The 19,874-nt window shown below is 42.4% G+C and overlaps 1 protein-coding gene across 1 annotated transcript in view; it reads left to right on the top strand.

Moving 5' to 3' along the window:
* Positions 1–19,874, top strand: part of LOC120030067 (arf-GAP with dual PH domain-containing protein 1-like) — a 34,994-nt gene that overhangs the window by 892 nt on the left and 14,228 nt on the right. Inside the window, exon 2 of the mRNA XM_038975385.1 lies at positions 16,981–17,111. The gene's annotated coding sequence lies outside the window, so the exon portion shown is untranslated. The remainder of the gene's footprint in view (positions 1–16,980; positions 17,112–19,874) is intronic.

The raw sequence follows: 19,874 nt of genomic DNA, 5'->3' as shown, positions 1-19,874 counted from the left end.
GCCCGACTTCAAATGCCGACATCAATGTGGAAGTAACCAGTGCATAAAACAGCTGACCGCAAATGCAAACTATGCTATACAAATCATACACATGCATTGAAATAAAAAGGCATAGGCCTACATCGAAGGACACACTTAGGCCTTCAATCAACAAGAACGCATGAAGACAAAACAATCCACAGGGGAAAAAACTGGTTGAATCAACCTTGTGTCTACATCATTTGAACCCAAAAAATATATATGTGATGACGTCATTTGCAAAAAGTTATCAATGTCATGGAATGTTATATTTCTTTCACCCAAGTCTTAACCTGAATCCAATGACAGGGTGACGTTGAATTCATGTTAGTTGACAACTCAACCAAATGTAAATCAAAACTAGATGTTGAATTGACTTCTGTGGGAGGTGGGAAACTCCACCAAAGAACGACCAAAATCACAAAATACAAAAGGAAAATCTAAACATGTATTTTTAAGGTAGCAAAGGCCCCTTTACTATGGAGCACCAAAGCTGCCTTAATTAGAATAAAATACACACATAAATAGATACATGAATAAATAAAATACACACGTAAATAGATACATGAATACATGAATAAATACAAATGCACATATAAATAGGTAAATAAACACACACATAAAACAAATACATTGATTAATAATTGCACACATGAATAGATACATAATTTAAATAATGAATCCCACTTTCTTTCAGTTTATTCATTCATATTATTTCTGCATTTACTTTTGTATTTATTCCTCCAGTATGACAATGGGGGGGAGGGGGGGTTTCAAGCAAACGTATATGAGTGATATTGATTGGTTGATCAATACCGCTGCATGTTGATCTATTATATTTGTCACTTTTTGGTGGGAAATTGGAAATCTATTATATGCTGCTGTTCTGCACACGCACCATAAAAACACTCAAAAAGAACAAATGGAACATTGTCCTTGCTTGACGTAGAAACAGGTGAACAGTTTTGGAACACTGAGCCATTAACTACCTGCCTGCACCAGGTGGCTGTGTTAGGAGTGGATTGCTTTTGACAGTAACATGCTGACCAGACACGTCGCGTGCGTCGCAAAATACATTTAGAAATCCATGTTATTCAATTATTGCACCCACACTGCTCGCGAGCGTCTGCGATGCCAAGGGCTAAAATAGAAGTCATTTCTATTTCTGATGCAGATCACGCTGAAAGTCCTGCCTCTCCTATCTCCTCATTGGTTTATAGAAGCAGGTACCCACGTGCCATCTCCTCATTGGTTATACCCACGTGGGTGATTGAAAGACGAATTGTTTTGCCGGTAGTCGTGGTAATTAATACAATGAAAGTTTAGATGCGATCACCATATAAGTTCAACGATGAAAAGGCCTGGAAGGAGGAGAGATGACTAGAAACGATTCGGTTGGCCGTTTTATGTATGGATTAATTTGTCGGAGTAGAGGACCTTGTGCAGTTCAGGTATAATAACAACTCAATGTTTATATCCCAGGACAAATTAGCTAGCAACAGCAAGCTAGTTAAATAGGACAAATTAGCTAGCAAGTGCAAGCTAACTAGCTAAATTGCCATACATGTTTAATGCTTTTTGACCTGTCCCCAAATTAATGTAATTGGTTCAGAGTTTGTTTTGATATTTTAACCTGTGTGTCGTGATCGCGTTTGGTGTGGGGGGGGCAAAATACATTTATGCACGATAGCGCACGCGCGCAGCCGGTTTGGGTTCCGTGTAAGGACTACAGCCATATAGGTTTGAACCTAGAGGAAGACCAAGAGACGGGAGTAGGCAAGAAAGAATCGACCGGGATGAGCGAGAGGAATGTCCAGTTGGCCAGAAAAGCATGGTAAGATAACGTTACTGAGTATCAAGCTAGCTTGGCTACAACTGATAAAGTCAAGTTGGTTAGCTAGCTGCGTTTTACAGCCAGACTCTGTTTTACACTTAGCTACCTAGCTAATGAACTAACTGTAAGTATCATAAACCATTATCTAGCTATGGTAGATAAAATATTTGTCAGATATAAAGCAAGCAGGATCGTGGCATGTCAAAAGCAAAGCATGTTGGCTAGCTCACATTAACTATATCACTTATTAAGCAATACTTAATTAATAAGCTAGCAGCTAGCTAACTACAGTCAAATGGGGAGCATGTTGTCATGATGGAATAAATCACCTATGTGAAGCTAGCCACAATACGGATGAGCCACAATAATTGAATTTGCTGTTCCTGATAGTAATTGTTTGTGAGATGAGACATTGTGCCATAAAATATAAATAATATCTTAGCGAGCTATAAATTCACATGTATGCCATGTAATTTGTCATAGCTGTTATCACAAAATGGCATGCATACTTTTAATCAGATATTGTCATTTATTAATGTGAAATAGACAAAGTCAGGGGCGCAACTTTGGTTTTAGATGTGGGGAGACATCCATTTCTTATCCAGTCAGATAAACACTCGAAACAGCCTACACGACCGCTCGAAGGCGTCTGCATGGTCCTCAAGCACACCGTTGCCTCGTTTTGTATCACATTCCAATGATAAAACTGGAGGGCACAAAAATTCAATTTCAGAATGTCCCCCCCTGTCTCCAGTGAAAGTTGCGCCCCTGAGCAAAGTGGCAAATTAATTGTGAAAAAAGGTAGCATTTTCTTTTGTTAATCTCTGCAGGTTTGTCATCTGATTTCTTGGAGCCTGAGCAGGAGACTCTGGGCCAATGGGAGATCAGGGGTGAGGGCTCTCTCTTTCTAGCACTCACGACCTCTATTGATCTCTCTCCAGGTGCTACAGAGACAGAATGGTCTAAGGCCTTCTGACCAACAACCTCTCCAGAGCACAGAGAAGCTAAACTAAACTCATAATAGTATACATGATGTGCTATGTAATCCTCCTTCGCTGTGGCAGTCTGCCTGTGTGATGACATAGCATATTATCCAAAGCCACTGGTTGGTTTGGATTTTTTGTACTCACGCCAAAACTCATGCTCTGTCCTCCCTGTCTCCCAGACTTTTATCAAAACGAACATGTGTCCGTCCCCCTATCCCCAGGTGAGTCTGCTGGGCTATGGAACTCTAGAGCAGCACATCAAAATACCTGCCACCCTGTTGTTGTCAGCTATGTGAAGGATGCAACTATCAAGGCTTTCAAAGGCCACATTTCTGGGGATGACAAAATGCAATAAAGTTTTGTATAAACTCATACATTTTGTTACATTATAATACAAATACTTTTCCATAGAATGTTTGTCATTAACTTTTACTACTTCCTGTGGTAACAAACACAACACTTGGAGCTTACGATTCAAAATGTCTAAAGTGAATGCTAAATAGAATTGTATTCATGTATATTAGACATAACGGGTGTTTCAACGAAAATATACTGTATATCTCAGACAAGATTGAAGAATGGGACAAGTCGACAAAGTGAAAATAAATCAATGCTTGTGTCCGTAGCTGTTGGTATGAATTTGAGTGGTTACATACAATACATGTTGACAGAATGGCTGTGAGACAGCGAGAGAGACTGTTGCTGTACTCCCAGGTAAGGCTTTTGGTTTCGGTACCACTGAAGGCCACAGTCTTCAGTCAGGCAGCTTGAAGATGTGTCCTCATCCAGGCCCATGTCACAGCATGCAGTGTTCTGATAGGGACATGACATTAAATGCATTATGTACCTTCCATCACTGTCTCTAGCCTGGTCCCAGACCTGTTGTTTAACCCTTCAGAGTACACTGGCACACATACGTCACTTCCTGTTGAACGAGGGAGAGCGTGGTTTGTTGTTTTGAAAGTGTATTGGAAAGTTTCTTAGTAGCTAGCTAACTTTTTAGTTTGGATCCCACAACGCAGTTGGCATCAGTTGCTGGGACAGGCTAGTCTCCAGTGATCCTGCTGACCAAGGCCGGGTCTGAGGAGCTATTTGGAGTAGCAGCTAGCTAGCTGCCTATCAAGCTAGCAGGGTTTTCGTGAGGGCTTGAACGCAACCCCGTGACGCAGTTAGCCATTGTGGATGGGACCGCTGTTTGTCTCGGCTTTGTGGCTGTCGAGATCCCTGCTCTTAGTTGTTTTCAATCTTCCCTGTGACCTGACCTGTCTGGAACTGCAAGGAGTAACAGCGTAACCTACGTTGCTACCTACCGTGACAAAGACCAAAGATGGCGGGAGTACCGTTGAGGACAGTAGTGTCTCTGAATCACACGTGAAGGATCTTTTAAACTAACAAAAAGAGTTCTACAAGCAGTTGTTACAACAAGAACATAGCTTCAAGTGTTTTGTCCAAATACTGGTGGATCCAACTACTAAAATAATGGACGACCTCACCAGAGGGGTCCAGGACCTGAAGAACAGTTTACAGTTCTCCCAGGGTCAGCTCGATGAGTTGAAACAGGAGAATGGAAAGATGACAAATCTGTAAGTCATTGAGAGAGGACATTAGTTCTGTGTGTGAATCCATGATAACAATGACGGATAAGAAATTGCTTCTTCCAATTATTGATAAACATGCACCTGTTAAGAAACGGACTGTTAGAACTGTTAAGGCTCCATGGATTGATGAGGAATTGTAAAACTATATGGTTGAAAGAGATGGGGCAAAGGGAATGGCTAATAAGTCTGGCTGTACATCTGCCTGGCTGACTTAATGCAAATTGAGAAATTAACTGACTAAACAAACAAAAAGAAGAAGCTGTTATTATGAAGCCAAGATGCCCTTAAAGAGGTGCAGTCTGTTTTGGAATGAGAGGCCAGTAATAAACTGGTCCTGAACATCTCTAAAACTAAGAGCATTGTATTTGGTACAAATCATTCCCTAAGTTCTAGACCTCAGCTGAATCTGGTATTGAATAGTGTGGCTGTTGAACAAGTTGAGGAGACTAAATTACTTGGTGTTACCTTAGATTGTAAACTGTCATGGTCAAAACATATATATTCAATGGTTGTAAAGATGGGGAGAGGTCTGTCCGTAAAAAAAGAGAATCTGCTTTTTTGACACCACACTCCAAAAAGCAAGTACTTCAAGCTCTAGTTTTGTCTTATCTTGATTATTGTCCAGTTGTGTGGTCGAGTACTGCAAGGAAATACCTAGTTAAGCTGCAGCTGGCCCAGAACAGTGGCACATCTTGCTCTTCATTGTAATCAGAGGGCTGATATAAATACTATGCATTCCAGTCTCTCTTGGCTAAGAGTTGAGGAGAGACTGACCGCATCACTTCTTTTCACAAGAAACATTAATGTGTTGAAAATCCCAAATTGTTTGCATAGTCAACTTACACAAAGCTCTGACACACACAACACACACACTTAGCCCATCAGACATACCACCAGGGGTCTTTTCACAGTCCCCTAATCGAGAACAAATTCAAGAAAGTGTACAGTATTATATAGAGCCATTATTGCATGGAACCATTTTCCATCTCATATTGCTCAAATAAACAGCTAAACTGGTTTTAAAAAACAGATAAAGCAACACCTCACAGCACAACGCCCCTATTTGACCTAGATAGTTCATGTATATGTATTGATATGTAGGCTACGTGTGCCTTTAAAAAAATTAATGTATGTCGTTCTGTCCTTAAGCTGTTTTGGTCTATTAATGTTCTGTATTATGTCATGTTTCATGTTTTGTGTGGACCCCAGGAAGAGTAGCTTCTGCTTTTGCAACAGCTAATGGGGATTCTAATAAAAATACCAAAGCCATGTTAGCGTTTACTGCCCGTGTTGCTGAACAATTCAACCCTTTTGTTAGTGTCATTGATATATGGAAATTCATATACAATATTCATACGCATTGACTAATTCCTCTAGGGAAGGGGAAGGCAACCCTGGTCCTGTTCATATACAATATTCATACGCATTGACTAATTCCTCTAGGGAAGGGGAAGGCAACCCTGGTCCTGTTCATATACAATATTCATACGCATTGACTAATTCCTCTAGGGAAGGGGAAGGCAACCCTGGTCCTGGAGTGCCGCAGGCACTTCATGTTTTGATTTAACCGACCTGGAAGACCAGGTGTGTTGAATTTAGGCAGTCACTGAACTGATCAATTAGCTCAGTTGGTCAGAGCTGCATTCAGGACATACAAATGTAATAGAATGTTTCATTGAACACAAACGGTGCTGTACTGAGCGACACGTTGAAAAATGGGAAGGGGTTGGGGGTACAAAATGCACCACTGCCCTGTAAATACTTCACTCATTGCTTCAAGCCACACCCACCCGAACGGAGCAAACATATCTCCAAGTCTGATCAAGAACATACAAGAATGTTTTGGGAAAGTGAACTGAAAGCACCCCTGCTGTGGTGCCTAGTTGAAACAGAATCCTGCAGTACTCCTAGAACCAGGTTGCCTACCCCTGCTCTAGGATCCTGTGGTAAAAGGACTGCTGTGCAAGGTATTTCTTCCAAGGCCCATATTCACAAAGCGTCTCAGCATAGGGATAGTGATCTAGGATAACCTCCCCCATGTCAATGTAATTGTACTCGGTGTGTATGCAAAACTTATCCTAAAATCAGTACTACTCTGAGATTCTCTGAATATGCATGCTGGCCTATCAGCAATGCCACTAAACCTGAAATGCAACTACAACAGGAATAAGAATGAGCTTAGTCAGTCAGTAACTTAGCTAACTAGCTAATGAAACACTAATGTAAATGTGCACAAGCTTCTTAAAATCAGCCAAATTGTATAAAAACAGCCTATTTGCAGTAACATTAGGAGTGGCTTGTCTTGTCAACTTTGTCACAAAGGCATCAATAAACCAGCAGGGGAACAAAGTAGTTTGACAACTTTCAAACACACAGTAACTAGCTAGTCTTTAAAATATAGCTACCAATTATATAGCTAGTTGTTTTTTTCCTAGAAACCTACCTGGAGTCCACAGCTAGCTAGCTAAATTGAACTCTGTTGGTGGAGGTAAACTAATGTTAGCTAGCTTCTCCCCCAGCAGTTTCAAGATAGCTGGCTAGTTAATGACGTCATTTTTATCAACTTTATCAATAAGATGAGTAGTTAGCATATATATTCATTCACATATGTGTCCCTTGTAGCAGCTAGCTGTCCCAAGTTTTCGATGCATGCCTCCACACAGAAAAAACGGTAATCTGGATTTGCGTCATTCTTCTTCTTTGAGGTTTTATTGGCAGACTACATCCCAAAAGGTGTATTGCTGGCAACTACTGGGTGGGGTAAAAACAGAGATCATTTAAAAAAAGAATGAAAAAATATATTATTTAAAAAAATATATATAAGAAGACGCATTGTACTCCTTCTCGTAGTCAAATGTACTCAGATCCTTACACAGGCTTTGGGGCCTGAAAGGGGGAAGCATCTTCAGACAGTATTCCCTTCAATATTTGAGTCATGAAATCCTGGAGATCCAAGAACCTTTTAGCCGCTTTCACAATGATTTCCAGTTTCTTTTTTTATTCTTTTTTTTTGGTACTGTACAATTCATCACCTGTGCAATAAAGGCCCCAAAAAAGTGTTTCAGGATCTCTCAACTGACTGACATCCACAGACTGTTGGGCATCCACTAGAGCTTCATCATCTCTACTCACTGCTTCGACAATTTTCACTGCCTCTGCATAGGAGACATTCTCGACAGCCCTGATCCTTCCTGCTTTGACCTTCTTCACCTTAACAGGGCACTCAGGGAACGTGATTCCCATCACAATTGCAACACCGTGCCTCCTCAGACTCCTCAACAGTGGTATTCCGTTGGCCAGACTTTTTACATTTGTGACATTGAAGTGGCTTTTTTACATAAGCTTGCACTGCATATCTCATATCCCAGCTGAAAATGGGTCAGGGGAAGTTCTTCATCAAACATCAAGAACACAGAAAGGCTTTCTCCCTTTCCATTCACAGTGCGGGTTAAGCGACGTGAATCAACTATTCCTTGCATGTTCATCTTAAACCATGAAGCCTCAATATCCATTGAGACGCCAGATACGACACCATTTATCGGTGCCCTACTCCGATGAATCATAGCATGTCACTTCATGCGTCGATAATTTATACAAAGATGGAATGTTGTTATATATATTCAACAGAAGACAATCATTTGTTAAATTGACAAAAAGGAGAAATCAGTTGAAATCGCACTGTGGATGTATTAGACTTCCTAATTGCATTGGGGGCATACTAATATTTCACTTCACAGCCTTACTTATGGATTGTGGATCAATTAAATTGGGTATCGGCCTATTCAGTGACACCCACAGAACGAAACCGTGAAGAGTTTACACACACATAGGCATCGTAGCTCTTATTGCAGGACTTTGTGTGAAATCACCTCACTAGTCAGCCTATTGTGCATATTGAACAGTCATATTGCAATGTACAGCCTTACCTATGGATCTTGGGCCCATTAAATGGGGTATCAGCCTACTCAGTGACACCCACAGAATACAACTGTGAAGAGTTCACACAAATATTAGTGTCGTAGCTCTTGTTGCAGGACTTTGACTGTGGGAAATCACCTCACCTGTCAGTCTAGTGTGCATATCGGACATTCATATTGCAATGTACAGCTGTGTTCTGGACTTACCCCATTTCATGGACCCAAGATCCATAGGTAAAGCTCTACATTGCATCATGAATGTTCAATATGCAAAATAAGCTGAATAGTGAAGTAATTTCCCACGGTTTAAGTCCTGCAATAATATGTTTACACTAATATTTGTGTAAACTCTTCACAGCTGTGAACATTTAATTGGCCCAAGTTCCATAGGCAAGGCTGTACAGTCGTGGCCAAAAGTTTTGATAATGACACAAATATTAATTTTGTGTTTGTATGATGGCAATTTGCATATACTCCAGAATGTTATGAAGAGTGATCAGATGAATTGCAATTAATTGCAAAGTCCCTCTTTGCCATGCAAATGAACTGAATCCCCCCAAAAACATTTCCACTGCATTTCAGCCCTGCCACAAAAGGACCAGCTGACATCATGTCAGTGATTCTCTTGTTAACACAGGTATGAGTGTTGACGAGGACAAGGCTGGAGATCACTCTCATGCTGATTGAGTTCGAATAACAGACTGGAAGCTTTAAAAGGAGGGTGGTGCATGGAATCATTGTTCTTCCTCTGTCAATCATGGTTAACTGCAAGGAAACATGTGCCTTCATCATTGCTTTGCACAAAAATGGCTTCACAGGCAAGGATATTGCTGCCGGTAAGATTGTACCTAAATCAACCATTTATTCGGATCATCAAGAACTTCACGGAGAGCGGTTCAATTGTTGTGAAGAAGGCGCTAGGACCAAGCGCCAGGACCGTCTCCTAAAGTTGATTCAGCTGCGAGATCGGGGCACCACCAGTACAGAGCTTGCTCAGGAGTGGCAGCAGGCAGGTGTGAGTGCATCTGCACGCCCAGTGAGGCGAAGACTTTTGGAGGATGGCCTGGTGTCAAGAAGGGCAGCAAAGAAGCCACTTCTCTCCAGGAAAAACATCAGGGACAGACTGATATTCTGCAAAAGGTACAGGGATCGGACTGCTGAGGACTGGGGTAAAGTCATTTTCTCTGATGAGTCCCCTTTCCGATTGTTTGGGGCATCTGGAAAAAAGCTTGTCCGGAGAAGACAAGTTGAGCGCTACCATCAGTCGTGTCATGCCAACAGTAAAGCATCCTGAGACCATTCATGTGTGGGGTTGCTTCTCAGCCAAGGGAGTGGGCTCACTCACAATTTTGCCTAAGAACACAGCCATGAATAAAGAATGGTACCAACCCATCCTCCGAGAGCAACTTCTCCCAACCATCCAGGAACAGTTTGGTGACGAACAATGCCTTTTCCAGCATGATGGAGCACCTTGCCATAAGGCAAAAGTGATAACTAAGTGGCTCGGGGAACATAACATCGATATTTTGGGTCCATGGCCAGGAAACTCCCCAGACCTTAATCCCATTGAGAACTTGTGGTCATTCCTCAAGAGGCAGGTGGACAAACAAAAACCCACAAATTATGACAAACTCCAAGCATTGATTATGCAAGAATGGGCTGCCATCACTCAGGATGTGGCCCAGAAGTTAATTGACAGCATGCTAGGGCGGATTGCAGAGGTCTTGAAAAAGAAGGGTCAACACTGCAAATATTGACTCTTTGCATCAACTTCATGTAATTGTCAATAAAGCCTTTGACACTTATGAAATGCTTGTAATTATACTTCAGTATTCCATAGTAACATCTGACAAAAATATCTAAAGACATTGAAGCAGCAAACTTTGTGAAAATTAATATTTGTGTCATTCTCAAAAATTTTGGCCATGACTGTACAATGCATTCAGTCTGCCCCCAATGCAATTCTGAAGTCGAACACATCCACAGTGTGATTTCAACTGATTAACATTTTAGGGGCAAATTAACTAATTGTTGACTTTATATAACAACATTCCAAACTCGTTAAGCATTATCCAGTTCAAATATGACATGATTCCACTATTTGTATCTGTTTGCGTCAGTTTCAATGCAGGTCTTTTATTTTGAAGGTGAACTGCAAATTCTACTATTGTGGCTAATCATTATTGTGGCTAGCTTCACATAGGTGGTGCAAAAGCATGCAAAACTAGTCGAGCAATGCACCGGGACATTAATCAACCAATGGTGTGTTAGATACAGATGTTTGACACCCCCTCATTATAATATTGGAGGAAGAAATACATAAATAAATACATGAATAAATATATACATTAATTAAAGTTTGAGTAACTAGATAATACATAGATACATAATTAAATACAAAGTTTGGACACACCTACTCATTCAAGTGTTTTTCTTTATTTTTACTATTTTCTACATTGTAGAATAATAGTGAAGACATCAAAACTATGAAATAACACATATGGAATCATGTCGTAACCAAAAAAGTATTAAAGAAATCAAAATATATTTTATATTTGAGATTCTTCAAAGTAGCCACCCTTTGTGTTGATGACTGCTTTGGCATCCAGCCAACACAACTGTGGGAAGCATTGGAGTCAACATGGGCCAGCATTCCTGTGGAACGCTTTCGGCACCTTGTAGAGTCCATCCCCTGACGAATTGACGCTGTTCTGAGGGCAAACGGGGGTGCAACTCAATATTAGGAGAGTGTTCCTAATGTTTTGTACAATCAATGTATATTTGACATCTGTATCTAAAAGCATAAATGAGAAATAATTAATCAAAGTTGGCATATACACATATTTATGACATTTTGGCCTTACCCTTTAAGACTCTAATGTTTAATCCGTAGATGCTACAAAGCAAAACTTGGTGTCATATTCATCATTAATGCTTGCTCTGTAATATGAGTAGTATTTTGATTTCATTATTACTCTTTTTACACCAATTTATGAATATAGAAAAATATAAACAGGAATATGAACAATGTACCATTTTTGATTTGGCAAATGATTCAATATATTGTTGAAAATTAATATACTCTAAGGGCATATCAAATTTCCAGAGTGGGATCTCTGCTAGTTTTAAAGTTAAGGCCCATTTTATACGGAGAAATTGGCATAATAGGCAATGTAACCAATCACAGTCTTCCTTTTACCTTTGATCATTGCACATCCTGCAAATCACCCGCAGAGGGCAGTGTTGTAATACTCGTCCAGGACTCATGTCCCGATTTTCAAGACTTGTGACTTGACTTGGACTCGACGCTTGGTGACTCGAACTCGCCTTCTCGTGACTTGTATTTGCACTTGGACTGGATAGGCTACTGTGCTAAGCAGAATATGAGCAGAAATGGGTGCGCAGAGCAGCGAGGGTTCTGTTCTTTAGCAGTGAGAAGGATGCGCCAAACCCGGCACACGCAGCCTACATCAGCTGGTGAGCTGAGGTGGAGCAAGCGATGATTATGGGCAGGCAGACTCCGCTCTGGCTCCGCCTCTGATCATAGGCTACACATCACGCAAGCGACTCTCTTGCTTTCCCGTAACCACCAGTCACCAACCTACTATTTATTTATTAATTAAAATAAGATAATTGAACCTTTATTTAACTAGGCAAGTCAGTTAAGAACAAATTCTTATTTACAATGACGGCCTACACCGGCCAAACCCGGACGACGCTGGGCCAATTGTGCTCCGCCCTATGGGACTCCCAATCACGACTGGTTGTGATACAGCCTGGAATCGAACCAGGGTGTCTGTAGTGACACCTCTGGCACTGAGATGTTCAGTGAGGAATTAGTGTATTTCACTGATTTATGCTGGGTAATTTACACCAGTGATGTACTGTACCACTGTCAGAGGGATAGCCATTTGCTCCCACACGTTGATGATGCCATACAGTATTATGCTAATGTTCAGAATGTCTCCCCTGTGTGGTCCTACTGATATAAGGCCAGATATTGTAGGCCCACACACAACCTCATCTCTCTTATCAGGATGCTTCCCTTCAATGGCCACAGCCCACAGAGAATGACTGCGATTTTTTCCCCCCACACGGGAATTTGTCTGTACCCTCCATGAAGGGCAGCATCCAAATGCTGAGGCAGAGAGAAACTGTTAAGCTTTACTGGTCACTGACCTACCTCGTCTAGTGGAGCACAGAGTAAGAACGAATAAGCCATCAAACACAGACGCCCAGGTGCGGACACACATGCACGCGCACACATGCACGCGAACACACACATGCATGCGAACGCACACACACACACACAGTCTTGTATAACTAACCTTGTGGGGACACACAATTCAGTCCCATTCAAAATTCTATTTTGCCTAACCACTAACCCTAACCTTAACCCTAGCCCTAACCTTAACAATGAAACCTAACCTTAACCCTAAATCTAAATCTAACTTGAACACTAATTCTAACCTTAACCCTTAACCGTCTAGAAATAGGATTTCACCTTGTGGAGACTAACAAAATGTCCCCAGTTGGTCAAATTTTTGTATGTTTACTATCTAACTAATGTATGTTATGGTGATGAAGGGGTTAGAACATCAGCCATTCTAGGGAATATGAGAGGGTAGGCATTAGACGGCCAATTAATGAATCAATTAATAGCCTTGTTATCTCGTTCTGACTAATTAAACACTCCCCCCACTGTCTGTACTGTGATGCTGCTTTGCACACAAACACGTGTGCGCACACACACACAGGCGCAGACACACACAGACACAGGGGGAATCCAATGTGTGTTAACGAGGATGTGTTTTCCACCTTACCGATACTAACAGTCATGTCAAGTGGAAAATCCCAGTGACAGAAGCACTTGTGTTTTCTGTTGCTGGTCAGTTTGCTTTCCTCCGCTCTCTGATTCACACACCTAGTGACCCCACCTCTGGCTATGGAAAGGAGGCCAGTTCTGATGGGGATTGTTTCCATAGAGATGGAGTCATTGTTTACGGACATGAGGCCACACCCAGAGCTGAAGTATACAGTGGAGAGAGGGGACAAAGTCTACACAAAGCAGACCCCCCCCCCCCCCCCATCTCTCTCTTTATTTTTTCCCCCCTTTCCAATGTCACATGTTTCTCTCTTTGGTACTTGCCCCAGCACTTAAAAGGGTCTGTATCTCCATCTGAGCTTTCGCTGCATCCCAAGAGTACATGGAAATGCAAGAATAGACTCTATCCCTACCGCTTAGCTCACAACTGACTCTCTTGAGTCGTACACTCTAGCAGTGTGTGTGTGTGTGTGTGTGTGTGTGTGTGTGTGTGTGTGTGTGTGTGTGTGTGTGTGTGTGTGTGTGTGTGTGTGTGTGTGTGTGTGTGTGTGTGTGTGTGTGTGTGTGTGTGTGTGTGTGTGGAGCACAAGGCTACAATGCCTTTGTGTTTGGGAGGGGCTTTCCATTGTGTGTGAATGTGGTTTGTTAGAACTAGGTGTCAGAATTATCTGCAAAGAGGGTGGTCTTGCCAGCTGTGCAAACTGCCTCTACACTTAATGGGAGGTTTCAATGGCTCAGGACCTATTAAACTGAGTAGAAACATTGAGCCTAAGTAAGCTAGAATGATATTAAACACAAATTATGTACACACACAAACGTATGCACATGCAAACGTGCATGCATACAGTTGAAGTCGGAAGTTTACATACACTTAGGTTGGAGTCATTAAAACTTGTTTTTCAACCACTCCACACATTTCTTGTTAACAAACTATAGTTTTGGCAAGTCGGTTAGGACATGTACTTTGTGCATGACACAATACATTTTTCCAACAATTGTTTACAGACAGATTATTTCACTTATAACTCACTGTATCACAATTCCAGTGGGCCAGAAGTTTACATACACTAAGTTGACTGTGCCTTTAAACAGCTTGGAAAATTCCAGAAAATGATGTCATGGCTTTAGAAGCTTCTGATAGGCTAATTCACATCATTTGTAAGGTACTGGGTGTCGGAGTGCGAAGTCAGGCGCAGGAAAACAGAGAGTTCAGTATAATGCTCATTTAATGTAACACGGTGAACCTCGGCCACCCCACTCAACACTGGGTGCTCAAAATAAACTGCCCCAGACACGGGGAACGAAAACAGTCCAGCTCTATTCACGAACATACACAAACACGTAACGTCTGTAACAAACACCAGGCTTACAATAAACAATCCCGCACAAAGAAACAGGCGGGCCGGCTGACTAATAAAGCCCAACTAATTAGAACAAACACAAAACAGGTGTAACCAATAAACACATAAGGAGGGGGAGAAAAGAATCAGTGGCAGCTAATAGGCCGGTGACGACGACCGCCGAGCGCCACCCGAACGGGAAGGGGAGCCTGACATCATTTGAGTCAATTGGAGGTGTACCTGTGGATGTATTTCAAGGCCTACCTTCAAACTCAGTGCCTCTTTGCTTGACATCATGGGAAAATCAAAAGAAATCAGCCAAGACCTCAGAATTTTTTTGTTGTAAAACTCCACAAGTCTGGTTCATCCTTGGGAGTAATTTCTAAACAGCTGAAGGTACCACGTTCATCTGTACAAACAATAGTACGCAAGTATAAACACCATGGGACCACACAGCCGTTATACCGCTCAGGAAGGAGACGCGTTCTGTCTCCTAGAGATGAACGTACTTTGGTGCGAAAAGTGCAAATCAATCCCAGAACAACAGCAAAGGACCTTGTGAAGAGTAAAACGTAGAACGAGTCCTATATCGACATAGCCTGAAAGGCCGCTCAGCAAGGAAGAAGCCACTGCTCCAAAACCGCCATAAAAAAGCCAGACTACGGTTTGCAACTGCACATGGGGACAAAAATCGTACTTTTTGGAGAAATGTCCACTGGTCTGATGAAACAAAAATAGAACTGTTTGGCCATAATGACCATTGTTATGTTTGGAGGAAAAAGGGGGAGGCTTGCAAGCCGAAGAACACCATCCCAATCGTGAAGTACGGGGGTGGCAGCATCATGTTGTGGGGGTGCTTTGCTGCAGGAGGGACTGGTGCACTTCACAAAATAGATGGCATCATGAGGAAGAAAAATTATGTGGATATATTGAAGCAACATCTCAAGACATCTGTGAGGAAGTTAAAGCTTGGTTGCAAATGAGTCTTCCAAATGGACAATGACCCAAGCAAACTTCCAAATTGTGGCAAAATGGCTTAAGGACAACAAAGTCAAGGTATTAGAGTGGCCATCATAAAGCCTGACCTCAATCCCATAGGAAATTTGTGGGCAGAACTGAAAAAGCGTGTGCGAGCAAGGAGGCCTACAAACCTGACTCAGTTACACCAGCTCTGTCAGGAGGAATGGGTCAAAATTCACCTAATTTATTGTGCGAAGCTTGTGGAAGGCTACCCAAAACGTTTTACCCAAGTTAAATAATTGAAAGGCAATGCTACCAAATACTAATTTAGTGTATGTAAACTTCTGCCCCACTGGGAATGTGGTGAAATAAATAAAAGCTGAAATAAATAATTCTCTCAACTATTATTCTGACATTTCACATTCTTAAAATAAAGTGGTGATCCTAACTGACCTAAAACAGGGAATTTTTGCTAGGATGAAATGTCAGAAATTGTGAAAAACGTAGTTTAAATGTATTTGGCTAAGGTGTATGTATTCTTCCTACTTCAACTGTGTGTGTATACACATAATAGGTATCAGCTGATTGGGCTACATTCACATTGTCAAGAGTTTCAAAAGCCTTGAATAAGCTCAGTGCAATGCCTGGATGAGTGCTCTCTTTCTAGTCAATGCATAAGGTCATTCAGTCAGCCAATTTCTCTCTCAGAATAGCGTGTGTGTGTGTGTGCGTGCGTCTGTTCGTGCATGGTGAGTGTGTGTGTGTGTGTGTGTGTGTGTGTGGGAGGGGGGGGGGGGGTGCAATGCATGGGTTATCACAGTAGAGAGATGATATCTCTCATATCTTCAGGACACCCATGCTTATAAACATGAATATCTCTTTGTTTTGTCCCAAAAAAGGCCAAGTGCAGGCCTGTTCATGTTTGTGGCAGATGCAATTTGACAGTTTATTCTTTCCATGGCACAGTGCTTTCTGCAGAGTTCTGTCATGTGTTTGCCTGTCATAGCTCTGTAGTCGCTGTGTGTGCGGGACCGTGCGTACATGCTTGCATGTGTGTGATAGAGTCTAGCGATGGCCTGGAGGTCTGTTGAACTGTGCTATAATACTCTGTGGATTTTGATCAGTGAATAAATACAGTATCTAGCTCATTTCCTGTGCGAAGACTAAATATGGTTTCCCCTAATCCGATTCTGCAGCTCTGCCGTCTTTGGTCCACACACAAACACACTCTCTATCTCTTTCTCTCTCTACGCAGCTCTATCCAGTTATACTGGGTTTGCTTCATTTACCTATTACCTTTCAGAACTGCAGGTGTCAGCCCTTTTAGTATTTATAGTTTGGACCTTGAGCTCATATCCCTTCTGTTGCACCGCATTTATGACGCTCTCTCCCCCCTTTGGTTCCTCTCTCCCTCTCTCCCTCCATATCTCTCCATCCCCACTGTTCTCTCCCTCCCTCTCTTTCCCCCTTCTCATGCCCCCCCCCCCCCCCCCTCTCCTCAGAGCCAGACTGGGCTTCAGTGACTCTGGGTGTGTTTGTGTGCCAGGCCTGTTCCCTCCTCCACAGAGGCATCCCCCACATCAGCAGGGTCAAGTCTGTCCAGCAGGAGACATGGGACGCCTCAGAGGTCGAGGTCAGTAACCCCCTGCCATAGAGGGAAGCAGGAGAGCAAGACACTGGGACCATGTACATTATATTGTGTTGGATTACATTGGTACAAGTACATTTATTACATGTCACAACCTGATTTGAGATCAGATCTTGCCATCCAAGTTCTTAAGTCTGCTCATTTTAGAACAAGCAAAAAACTGACCCGCAGTCAGTTCCAGTAGTGTGTCTGATAGGGATGCGCGGGTCAGTTGTTTATTCACCCGCACCCACCCGCAATTGCTGATAACCCCTTCCGCAACCACCTGACTATATGTGATAAAGGGAACGTCTGAGGCCCACACCTGATCCTAACCCGAAAATATAGAAATCGTGCTGTACAGTTCCCTTTTTTCTCTTGAACATTTATTGAACAAATAGGATTTTCTTCAACATATATTCATTTGTTTATTTCATATTTAGTCCTATTGAACAGGGTATGACGAGGCGAGCTCTCTAAGGCTCTCTCATAACATAGAACCACCATTCTCCATTTCCCATGCGCGCCAAGTACACTGCTCAAAAAAATAAAGGGAACACTTAAACAACACAATGTAACTCCAAGTCAATCACACTTCTGTGAAATCAAACTGTCCACTTAGGAAGCAACACTGATTGACAATAAATTTCACATGCTGTTGTGCAAATGGAATAGACAAAAGGTGGAAATTATAGGCAATTAGCAAGACACCCCCAATAAAGGAGTGATTCTGCAGGTGGTGACCACAGACCACTTCTCAGTTCCTATGCTTCCTGGCTGATGTTTTGGTCACTTTTGAATGCTGGCGGTGCTCTCACTCTAGTGGTAGCATGAGACGGAGTCTACAATCCACACAAGTGGCTCAGGTAGTGCAGCTCATCCAGGATGGCACATCAATGCGAGCTGTGGCAAGAAGGTTTGCTGTGTCTGTCAGCGTAGTGTCCAGAGCATGGAGGCGCTACCAGGAGACAGGCCAGTACATCAGGAGACGTGGAGGAGGCCGTAGGAGGGCAACAACCCAGCAGCAGGACTGCTACCTCCGCCTTTGTGCAAGGAGTAGCACTGCCAGAGCCCTGCAAAATGACCTCCAGCAGGCCACAAATGTGCATGTGTCAGCATATGGTCTCACAGGGGCTCTGAGGATCTCATCTCGGTACCTAATGGCAGTCAGGCTACCTCTGGCGAGCACATGGAGGGCTGTGCAGCCCCAAAAAGAAATGCCACCCCACACCATGACTGACCCACCGCCAAACCGGTCATGCTGGAGGATGTTGCAGGCAGCAGAACGTTCTCCATGGCGTCTCCAGACTCTGTCACGTCTGTCACATGTGCTCATGTGCTCAGTGTGAACCTGCTTTCATCTGTGAAGAGCACAGGGCGCCAGTGGCGAATTTGCCCATATTGGTGTTCTCTGGCAAATGCCAAACGTCCTGCACGGTGTTGGGCTGTAAGCACAACCCCCACCTGTGGACGTCGGGCCCTCATACCACCCTCATGGAGTCTGTTTCTGACCGTTTGAGCAGACACATGCACATTTGTGGCCTGCTGGAGGTCATTTTGCAGGGCTCTGGCAGTTCTACTCCTTGCACAAAGGCGGAGGTAGCGGTCCTGCTGCTGGGTTGTTGCCCTCCTACGGCCTCCTCCATGTCTCCTGATGTACTGGCCTGTCTCCTGGTAGCGCCTCCATGCTCTGGACACTACGCTGACAGACACAGCAAACCTTCTTGCCACAGCTCGCATTGATGTGCCATCCTGGATGAGCTGCACTACCTGAGCCACTTGTGTGGGTTGTAGACTCCGTCTCATGCTACCACTAGAGTGAGAGCACCGCCAGCATTCAAAAGTGACCAAAACATCAGCCAGGAAGCATAGGAACTGAGAAGTGGTCTGTGGTCACCACCTGCAGAATCACTCCTTTATTGGGGGTGTCTTGCTAATTGCCTATAATTTCCACCTTTTGTCTATTCCATTTGCACAACAGCATGTGAAATTTATTGTCAATCAGTGTTGCTTCCTAAGTGGACAGTTTGATTTCACAGAAGTGTGATTGACTTGGAGTTACATTGTGTTGTTTAAGTGTTCCCTTTATTTTTTTGAGCAGTGTATTAACAGGTGTTCCTTGTTAAAAGTTAATTTGTGGAATTTCTTTCTTAATGCATTTGAGCCAATCAGTTGTGTTGTGACAAGGTAGGGGTGGTATGTATGTATGTGTATATATATATATATACAGTTGAAGTCGGAAGTTTACATCTTAGCCAAATACATTTAAACTCAGTTTTTCACAATTCCTGACATTTAATCCTAGTAAAAGAAATCCCTGTTTTAGGTCAGTTAGGATCACCACTTTATTTTAAGAATGTGAAATGTCAGAATAATAGTAGAGAATGATTTATTTCAGCTTTTATTTCTTTCATCACATTTCCAGTGGGTCAGAAGTCTACATACACTCAATTAGTATTTGGTAGCATTGCCTTTAAATTGTTTAACTTGGGTCAACTTGGGTTAATACATACTTTTAAATTATATTATGTGAGCTAAACATAAAAAATAAAAAAACATGTTTTGTCCTTAAAGTATGATTTTTGGAGATTACTAATATTACTGTCCCCACTACAACAACAAAATACTTAAATATATGTAATTTTGTACTGTAGAATTCCATTCATTCGTATGGAAGACTGCTCCTACTTGGGATTGCCAATATGGCCGACCGGTGGCTTCAAAGCCTTTCAATGGCCAGTACATAGCATCAGTAATCCAGGGTTTATA

This window comes from Salvelinus namaycush, chromosome 35 (genome assembly GCF_016432855.1).
Source record: "Salvelinus namaycush isolate Seneca chromosome 35, SaNama_1.0, whole genome shotgun sequence".
NCBI lineage: Eukaryota > Metazoa > Chordata > Actinopteri > Salmoniformes > Salmonidae > Salvelinus > Salvelinus namaycush.
Note: the sequence above shows the minus strand (reverse complement) of the source record. Positions and strands in the feature narration are given on the sequence as shown.